This window comes from Pogonomyrmex barbatus, unplaced genomic scaffold, assembly GCF_055798465.1.
Source record: "Pogonomyrmex barbatus isolate J1 unplaced genomic scaffold, ASM5579846v1 scaffold28, whole genome shotgun sequence".
NCBI classification, from domain to species: Eukaryota; Metazoa; Arthropoda; class Insecta; order Hymenoptera; family Formicidae; genus Pogonomyrmex; species Pogonomyrmex barbatus.
In genome coordinates, this window is record NW_028297125.1 from 289,516 (window position 1) to 300,452 (window position 10,937).

At 34.5% G+C, this 10,937-nt stretch overlaps 1 long non-coding RNA gene and 1 pseudogene across 1 annotated transcript; one reads left to right on the plus strand and one right to left on the minus strand.

The window, feature by feature from the left end:
* Nucleotides 1-1,004: 1,004 nt before the first annotated feature.
* LOC148936189 (uncharacterized) lies at nucleotides 1,005-5,153 on the minus strand. The gene is made up of 9 exons (XR_016139705.1): nucleotides 4,876-5,153; nucleotides 4,515-4,635; nucleotides 4,032-4,099; nucleotides 3,309-3,460; nucleotides 2,825-2,991; nucleotides 2,024-2,581; nucleotides 1,699-1,908; nucleotides 1,452-1,549; nucleotides 1,005-1,133 (listed from the first exon to the last, which is right to left on the minus strand). It is a non-coding gene; the product is annotated as an uncharacterized LOC148936189 (long non-coding RNA).
* A 39-nt stretch (nucleotides 5,154-5,192) lies between these two features.
* Nucleotides 5,193-10,068, plus strand: LOC148936190 (uncharacterized; annotated as a pseudogene).
* The last annotated feature ends 869 nt before the right edge of the window (nucleotides 10,069-10,937 follow it).

Genomic DNA, 10,937 nt, shown 5'->3' on the forward strand with positions numbered 1-10,937 from the left:
TGGCGCCATGAGTGCTGTTCAGTGACCAAAAAAAGCGCCTCTCGATCGAACACAACACGAGTGAGTAATACTAGGAAAGGACCAATCAGACAAGGGCTGATGCAATCTTTGTTAGCTTTGAAATCACCGAATGTGCTCCGATGCGTGGAGCAGCGAGCGACGGGGACTCTCTCCCTAGTCGGCGAATAAGACAGATGTGTCATCCGTGAGAGTTCAAGTCGTATAGTCGAAACCATTGTAGTGAATATAGTCGAGATATCGTTACAGGCGATATCTGTTTAATCGTTGTATTACGGGTAGACTCAGTAAAAATATAGATAAACGGCATTATATTAAAGTTGTTGAAAAGTTATTGTGCCTGCTCCATTATCCAACACGTGCCGGTTACCTCTCTCAGTGCGTGTATTAAACCATAGACAATAATTATAAAAACGGACATTAATTCCTGACAAACGGTTACTTTATTTAAATTCAAAAAGTACAAGAATCTTATAGTCAAAATTTCAGAAGTGGGATTTGAATTTGCGTCATCATTAAAAAAAATAAATATAATAAACGCTGTGTTGATCACGGGTACGGAGTAAGGTGAGCACGTGCACAGAACGTGATGCCGAGGACAAGGATGATGGAAAGAGCGACACTTGAAGCACCACTGGAGCAACTCCAAAAGGAAGCGAAACGCTTTCGTCTCCCGTTGTCGGAGGATCGAAAAACACTTATTGAGACAATTATGTCTTATTTAGAGAAAATAGGCCCGACGAAGCTAGCAAGGGAAGAAAGAGGAGAAGCCTCGTTGGAACATTCAGTAACAGCAACCGCATTATACCACGCGCTCGCGAGGATCACAGAAACTATCCTGCAACAGCAAAGAGATATGCAAAAAGCGCAAAACCAGTTTATGACACAGGTACTCCAAGAAGTTAGATCTAATTGTACGGGAAACGAGAGACAATTGGTGGTGTCGCGCAATGAGATGGGCGAAAGCGGGGAGTCGAGATTACCAAGGGCTGGCTCAGGAGCTATGGACTGCTCACCAACTCGGCAGGAGATACGGCCGGCTCCCTACGCAGCAGACGTATCAACGGGGAATGTAGTGAATTGGTTGGCTTCACAAATTCCCGAATTCGGTGGAACTGAAACAGAAAATATAAGTGCGTGGGTGCAACGTGTAGACAAGGTAGCACAAGTACACGATGCGTCCGATGGAGCGACCTTACTCGCGGCGTCGAGCAAGTTAATAAAATTCGCACGCACGTGGTACGATATCCAGAACGGAGTTGCAATTGAATCGTGGTTCGGACTTAAACCGGAGTTAGTGAAAGTATTCGGGAAGAAAGTGTCCTTCTATAAGCAGATGCAGCGAATAGAAGCACATAAATGGAACCCGAACAAAGAAACGTTCGATCAGTACGTCATTGCTAAAAGAGCATTGATGCAAATGTTAGACTTACCTAACAGAGATGTGATACATATTCTCATAGGCGGGATATCGCAGAATGCGTTAAGGGCAACAGCACTCTCCGTAGCAGATACCTCGTTAGACGTATTCCTGGAGAAAATGAGAAATATTACGGAAGGTATGTTGGATAGTGAGAGAAAATCGTGTGTGACACCGAACGTTAACAAGACTAAAGACATAGTGTGTCGCAATTGCGGAAAACGGGGACATACACACAAGGAATGCAGAGGCGATCCTACCTGCTTTTTCTGCAAGGAAAAAGGACATCGCCAATTCGACTGTCAGGCCCTGCGGAATCGGCAAGGGGCGCAAGGAGCACGCAGGCAGCAAACAGTGCAAGCAGCAGCAGCGGTGTTCGAGGAGGCAGAGGGAGATTCGGTGGCCCTGGTATCGGAGGACGAAAGCAGCAGATTGGAACTGTCCAGACCACTCATCCAGGTGAACTCGATCTGTAATAAAGCATGTGAGTTAGTGGCGTTAATGGACACCGGAAGTCCTGTTTCTTTTGTTAGTTCAGATATATATATAAAGAGCGGATCGAGCCATACACCAAGGTCCTCTTACCAGTCGATCGCTGTCTAGTTAACTTAAATCGCGCTCCACTAAATATAGTCGGGATCGTTCCAGAGTTAACGATTAGCGCCCTGAGCGGTCGTAAGTTTGAAATAAACCTATATGTAATAAATGAAAAAGCGTTTAACGGCGACTTAATTTTAGGAAGAGATTTTATAGCAAAAGAAAAACTCATTCTAGTATATAAGTTGCACCAGACGGAGGTTGGCGAACCGGTGGCTGATGTGACCCTCTTTGACAACCTACCTCTCTATGTTGCGGATTCACTTAGTAACCTGCAACAAGTAATACAAGATAGCGAAATAGATTATGATTTAAAGACAAAGAAACGATTGATGGAGGAAATATTAGCAGTAGAGAATTTGAAGGTAATACTGATTGAAGACGGTTATTCCGTTCGCGTTCATTTGAAGGACGACTCTGTATACGCTTTTGCGCCGCGACGATTTGCTTATGTCGAACGGCTACAAATAAGGGAAGTCGTGGATGACCTGTTGAATCGAGGGATCATCCAGCCGAGTATCTCACCATATTGCGCAAGGATCGTACCTATTAAAAAGAAAAACGGCGCGATCAGATTATGTGTTGATTTGAGACCGTTAAATAGTCGAGTAATAAAACAGAAGTACCCTTTTCCGGTAATCGAGGATTGTTTGTCGAGACTTTATGGAAAGTCAGTGTTTACGTTGTTAGATTTGAAGGACGGGTTTCATCATATCAAAGTACATGAGGAATGTACAAAGTATTTTGCTTTCGCTACGCCTGATGGGCAATACGAATACAAATATTTACCATTCGGGTATTCAGAAGCTCCTGCGGAATTCCAGAAGCGTCTTTTGCAAATATTGGATTCGCTCATACGGCAAGACAAGGTTATCGTTTATATAGACGATATTCTTATACCGTCGGAAACCATAGACCAGAATCTAGCCGTCTTGAACGAGACGGACTTGAAATATCTAAAAAAATATAAGTTCGAATTAAATTATACAAAGTGTCAATTCTTACGTCAAGAAATAGAATTCCTAGGATATATAATTTCTGAAAACGGGGTCACTCTTAGCCCGCGGTATATCGAAGCTGTACGAAATTTTAAACAATCGAAAGACGTACACGAAGTGCGCAGATTTTTAGTCTTAGCCGGTTATTTTAGAAAATTTATCAGACACTTTGCAGTGAAAGCCGGGCCGATGCAAAATCTTCTTAAAAAAGGTATTGCATTTGATTTCGATGAAACATGTATTAAGGCATTCGAAAACTTAAAGAAAGAACTTACCTCATTTCCCGTGTGCTTGTATAATCCAGCAGCTGAGACTGAGCTGCATACAGATGCCAGTCATGCCTTGGGCCTTGGAGCTATACTGCTGCAGAAGCAGCAGAATAATAATTGGGCGGCAATAGCTTTCTTCAGCCAGATTACGAACCGAGCTGAAAGAAATTATCATAGTTACGAGTTAGAAATGTTAGCCATGGTTAGGGCAGTGGAGAGATTTCATTTATATCTTTATGGCTTTATGCGTTTTATTATAGTCACTGACTGTAACGCGATAGTTTATGCAGTGAATAAAGCAAATTTGAATCCGCGAATAGCGTGGTGGACGCTTGCTTTGCAAAATTATTATTTTAAAGTTGTTCATCGTCCGGGTAATAAGATGCAACACGTCGACGCTCTCAGTCGCGTGGGTTACGTAGACGAACGCCCCATAGAAAGAGAGCTTGAATTTCGGCAATTGGCAGATCTTAAAATTCAAGAGATAGCAAATAAATTAGAAAATGAAGACGATGATAAATTTAAATTGATAGACGGTCTGGTTTATAGAAAAGAAAATGAAGATATAAAATTCGTAGTTCCGGAATTAATGATATCTGGAGTCATACGCGCTCATCACGATGAAATGGCGCATGCAGGGTTCGAGAAAACATTACAAGGGGTAAAAGAATATTTTTGGTTTCCCGGTATACGTAAGCGCATAAATAGTTATATAGAAAATTGTATTACCTGTCTAATGGCTAATGACTCTATGAATCGTTTCGAAGGAGAGACATCACTGTATCCGTCCTCAACGGCTGTAATGGAAATAATTCACATTGATCATTTCGGTCCGTTACAAGAAACTTGTGATAAATATAAACATATACTAATCATAGTCGATGCATTCTCTCGCTTTACTTGGTTAAATGCAGTCAAATTCACATCGACTCGAGAAGTACTCGGTATATTAAGCGTATCTTTGCAACGTTTGGAAATCCGATTGAAGTTGTAACTGATCGTGGAACGGCATTCACTTCAAATGAATTTCGCGAATTTGTCGAATCAAATCGAATTAAATATAGGAAAATTGCAGTAGCTGCCCCCTGGGCTAATGGAATAGTCGAGAGAGTGAATCGATTTATCAAGAGTTCCTTAACTAAGTTAATAAATAATTCGTCGGAATGGAAAGATAGGGTTAAAGACATGCAGTATATTATAAATAACACTTACCATGCTGTAACAAAAACGTCTCCGACAAAACTGGTATTGGGGTACAGTCAGCGTTCCCATACAGACTATCCGCTTGCAAAATTTACTCAAAAATTAACGTCAATCGATGTAGATATAGAAACTGAAAGAAAGAAAAATTGTGATATGGCATTGACAGCAACGGACAAAATACGTCAATACAATAAAGAGTACCGCGACGAACGATCTCGGAAACCGTCCAAGTTCGAACCAGGTGAATACGTACTAGTATGAGACACACAAATGAAACCGGGTGTAAATGCGAAATTAAAGGCTAAATATAAGGGCCCGTATATGATAGGAAAAATACTAGGTAATCATCGTTACGTTGTGCAAGATATACCTGGTTTTAACTTGACAACGCGTCCATTTAACACAATTCTTTCGTCCGATCGTCTCAAACTTTGGAAATGATAAGCGAAGGAAATTAGTTATACTTTAAGTACGGCATACATAGTATTAATTAGTATAAGAGCAATGTAGATAGATTATGTTAAAATAAGATTAGGTTAAAAATTGTTTAAATATAAGATTAAGAAAATAAGAGACACTGCGTTATTTACAAGCGATATTACTATAAATAAGAGATGCGTCTATGAAACTGTGATAATAAAAAGCGATAGATAAATATGTATCTTCGGGAACGAACATAAATGCAGGATGGCCGAGCTGTAAGAAAGTTACTAAGAAGTCCCTAGGACAACCGGTGGATGGCGCCATGAGTGCTGTTCAGTGACCAAAAAGAGCGCCTCTCGATCGAATACGACACGAGTGAGTGATACTAGGAAAGGACCAATCAGACAAGGGCTGATGCAATCTTTGTTAGCTTTGAAATCACCGAACGTGCTCCGATGCGCGGAGCAGCAAGCGACGGAGACTCTCTCCCTAGTCGGCGAATGAGACAGACGTGTCATCCGCGAGAGTTCAAGTCGTATAGTCGAAACCATTGTAGTGAATATAGTCGAGATACAGGCGATATCTGTTTAATCGTTGTATTACTGGTAGACTCAGTGAAAATATAGATAAACTGCATTATATTAAAGTTGTTGAAAAGTTATTGTGCCTGCTCCATTATCCAACACGTGCCGGTTACCTCTCTCAGTGCGTGTATTAAATCATAGACAATAATTATAAAAACGGACATTAATTCCTGACAAACGGTTACTTTATTTAAATTCAAAAAGTACAAGAATCTTACAATATGGTGGCATGTTTTTGTTATTGTACATCTAATATTAATTTATTTAAAAAAAGATTTATTCAAATAAATAAATATAATTTAATAGCAAAATCATATTACTAATTCAGAGTATATTTTAATATACTCTATTAATATAGTATTAATATAGATATTTAATGCTTAGCAAAATACAATATCATCTGATATCGATACAATATCCAGATCACAAAGCCCTAAACATAAAAAATACAAGGAATATTGTGATATTTAAAACATTTAGTCTTAAAATTGATGAAAACATGAATAATCGTGAAACAGTTGATAATACATACTGAGAATATTGTATAAAATATTAATAAAGGATATGTTTGTTTAAATAATGAAAGACATATTAAAGAAAAAAAAATCAAAGAAATCAAAATATAGAAACTGAAACATGTAAAATGGATGAATTACAGCTTTTCGAAGCAATTTATGAGCTGGTATTTACATTTAACATATTATTATTTTGCCTTATATTGATTAAATATTTGAAAAATAAATATTTATTTTTATCTTGTAAACTTTGATTACAAAATCTTTACTTATAAGATTTTTATATATAAAGATTTAAAATAATTGTAAATTATAATTATTTATATTATTATTATTAACTCGATTTATAGGATATAGAAAAGTTTTTAAAAAAAACTGGCCTTGTAATTTTAAATCATAAAAAGTATGGTCGATTAAATACAAAAATACGTAGAAAATTAGCAGATGTTATTATAACACATTTATCAATTGCTATTTTTAAGAAACCATATCCGTAAGTAATACAATGCATAAAATAAATAAAATAAATAAAATATGTATACATATATGAGTATGAAAAATATAAAATATTAAATAATAATTAAGATTGATAAATAAAATTTAAATTATTTGAATAATATAAATAAACTAAAATAATATAATAATATAATGTAAAATAATATAAATTGATAAAAAATATTTTTGTTTATATTATTATTATTATTTAGGCTCGAATTAAAAATATACATTAAAAAGTTTGCTATAAAAGTATCTATGTATTTTAAAGAAAAAATGGAAATTTATTATGTGCCACCATTGCATGAAGGGAAATATCAAAAAATAAATAAAGGGATATTTGTTGATCGATATCGCAATAATCACAGAGACTGTATGATCTCTGGATTAATAAAAAATGTAAGGTCCCAAAAAATAACAATACAACAACTTTATCTATAATTAATGCTGTATATGAAATGAATATTGAATGTAAGTTAAATATTTTTTTTGCATTGATTAGTGTGATGATTATGTATTTAAAAACTATATATATATATATATATATATTATATATATATGTAGTATATATATATAATATATATATATATATATATATATATATATATATAGTATATACATAGTACCAGGTATATGCATAAGTTTTTTCCAGTTTTTTAGTAAAAAAAGACACGTAATTTTCAAGGGAAATTAATTTTTTTTTTATTCAAAATATTGGCCATCGGCTTCTACACATTTCGCCCATCTTTCAGGTAATTTATGAATACCATGCCAGAAAAACTGCTTGTCTTTTGCGGCAAACCATTCGTCGAGCCATTTTCCAACTTCCTCGAAATTGCTGAAGTGCTGCTCTGCGAGCGCGTGCCCCATTGCGAAGAGGTGATAGTCAGATGGCGCCAGGTCTGGAGAGTACGGCGGGTGCGGAAGGATGTCCCATCCAAGCAATTTCAAGGTGTCTTTCACTGGTTTTGCTGTGTGAGACGGTGCATTGTTGTGTAACAAAATCACTTTATCATGTCTTCTGGCCCATTCCGGTCATCTTTCGATTAATGCGTGGTTTAAATTAATCATTTGTTGGCGATAGTGTTGTGTATTAACGGTTTCGCCGGGCTTCAAGAGTTCATAATACACAATACCGCTCTGGTCCCACCAGACACAGAGCATGGTCTTCTTGCCGAAGCGAGGCTTTTGGCCTTGGTGATGGATCGGCTTCGTCAGGTGAAAGCCACGATTTTTTCCGCTTCGGGTTTTCAAAATAAATCCATTTTTCGTCACCCGTCACAATTCGATACAAAAATGATTTCCTTTCGTGGCGTTGAAGCAGCATTTCACAAGTGACTTTGCGATTTTCCATTTGACGTTCATTCAAATCGTGTGGGACCCATTTACCGAGTTTATTGATCTTTCCCATTGCTCGTAAACGTCTGCTGATTATTTCTTGTGATACATGTAATGCTTCTGCTAATTGCCGTTGAGTTTGAGTTGGATCATCATCCAATAACTCCTGCAATTGCTCGTCTTCGCATTTTTGTGGTCTACCAGAGCGCTCACTGTCTTTCACATTGAAATCACCACTTTTAAATTGTCGAAACCATGTCTCACATGTTCTAATCGATGGAGCGTGTTCACCATATGTTTCTACCAGCAAACGATGACTTTCAACAGCCTTTTTCTTTTGATTAAATAAAAAAAGTAATGCGTGCCGCAAATGTTCTTTTTCAGGCACAAAACTCGACATGATCACTGAACGATAAAACAAAGACGCTAGTTTTTGGCGGACTCAACTTGTGTGTGTTTGTAGTTTTAAATGTCAGACGAACAAAATGATGTATGTGTCAAATTAATACGCTGCGTACTTTTCGCTGGCGACATTTCTTAGTTAAACCGGAAAAAACTTATGCATACACCTGATATATACATAGTATATATAGTATTTGTGTGTGTATGTATACATATATACATATACATATTTATACACACATATATAATATATATATATATACATATTTATATAAAACACATATATATATATATATATATATATATATATATATAAATGTATGTATGTATGTATATATGTATGTATGTATGTATGTATGCATGTGTATATGTATGTATATACATTTATAGGTTCAAAATTGTGCGAACTTCATCTGCAATGGTTAAAACATAATAGAGAACCATGATCTGATGTTGTTAAACATTGGAAGACAAGTCAATTTGTCAGAATAAGGATATGGCTAAATGGGATGATATTCAACTATTTTTTTTTAAATAGCCCATTTTGAAGCACCACAGAATTACACATTAGTGAATATTTTAATAATAATATTGCTATATTAAAAAGTTAGTAGAAGACATATATGTGATCATTTTCAATAATTTTTACAGATTGAATCTGATTATGTTGCACAATTCGGAAACATGTTCTTTATATACAATGAATGGCCAGTTTTCACGAAAAATTTATACTCTTATACAGACTAAAATTAAAGATAGAATATATCGAGAGCAACTTGATCAAATAAATGAAAATATATCAGAAAGTAATAAGAAAATGTTAAATTTTCTATTATTATCTACTTAAAATTTATTACTTTACTGTGCTATTATATATTTTGTAATCTCCATTTTTAGAGGAAAGAAATATTAGACTTTTAAAATTATTGTCAGCATTATGTATCCCAACAATAAAAATTTCTAAAGGTACAAGAAACATCACATCTACAATAATTGAATCATTCTTTCATTTTATCAGTAATATTATTTCTTAAATAAGTAATATATTTCTTTATGTTTCATATAAAACAATTTTATGTTAAAAATATAATTACTGTAGTTGAACTGAAAATAATGTTCACTTCTTTTTATTCTTTAGAGTCCTGCTAATCTCGAACATAATATTGAACGTCAGAGGGATAGAATAGCTGCATTAAAGTTGACTGTACAACTATTTATTATTATCGTTGGACATAACGTTAGTTTGGTCAATACATACTACATTTGCATTGATAATACATTATACAAAGTTGAGAGTGTTTTCAAAGCTACTGAGTGAGAGATATACTACAAGTGCTTTTTCGTATTACATGCCTGTTATCCTAAAAAATCTCAAGTATGTTTTCGCATACAAAAATGTTTGTATAAAATAAAAACTGATTATAGCGATAGTTATAGCGATGTTATAAATAACATAGTTGCATCCATCGAAAAGGAATTTTATAATATGTAAAGATTACAATTATCTTGAATTTATGATAATATTATACTGTTATAAATAACAGATACTATTGTTACTGTTTGTGTTTTTCATTTTTGTTTAAAAAATATTTCTAAATGACTAACGACATAATTACATTTTTGCTTTAAATATATATCATACCCGATATTATTCTTAAAATATTTTAAAATATTTTCCTCTCATTTATCTATTTAACAAATATGTATATTTATCAAGTGTGCAGAATAAATTTGGATTCCATAAAAAAACTAATAAAACATTTAAGACTGCAACATACTTTTAGTATTTTTGATAAATATACTTACAAGCAATCGTTATGCATTCGAGAATTTCAATGTGTGCGTCAATTTGAAAAACATTTATTACGTGATCATCCTTCTAACGGATGCAACTATGAAAAAAAAATACATATACCTCTTCAAATGCAATAACAGTACAATCAGCTTATGTGCTAAATATTGATTTAGAAGATAAAAATAATACTATTAAAACAGATGAAGAATTATCAAATATCTTCGATTCTTATAATTTTAAGTTTGACTATATACAAGAAGCTGCTGCTTCTTCGTTATCATATTTATATTATAGTAATTCTATGACGCGACAACATGTACAGATAGTTGTAGATGTCACTTCAAATTTAGTAGAAAATATTATAAGCATGATAGAAAATAAAGTAAATCAAAGTGAATACTTTACAAGTTCCAGCAATCATAAAACAAGAACATGCGTCTTTTTTTAATCAATGTAAAAATCCTTTTTAGGCCTAGATACAGAATATAAAAGAATTCAATACTTTTCACAAAAAGGATGTTATATAGAACCTATTATTTATATAATTGAACAAATTATGGAAAGTAGAAGGATTAACAATATTTTTAATTCCAAGAAATGTCACAGGGCAATTTATTTCTGTGATGTTTCCCAAATAAGAAGGGAGGGTGTGCATCATGGCCCGACCACGAACCAGTCGTGAAAACTCGTAATTATTTTGCGAAAAAATACCACCTCAGCCAGGAATCGAACCTGGATCTCCTGCTTACCGGGCAGGTATCTTATCCTTTCGACTACCGAGGCATGTGATGATATTTATCGCAATAACGTGTTTAGAACAATAAGTCAACAATACAATGATATACACACATATACATATATTACAATATACATATATATA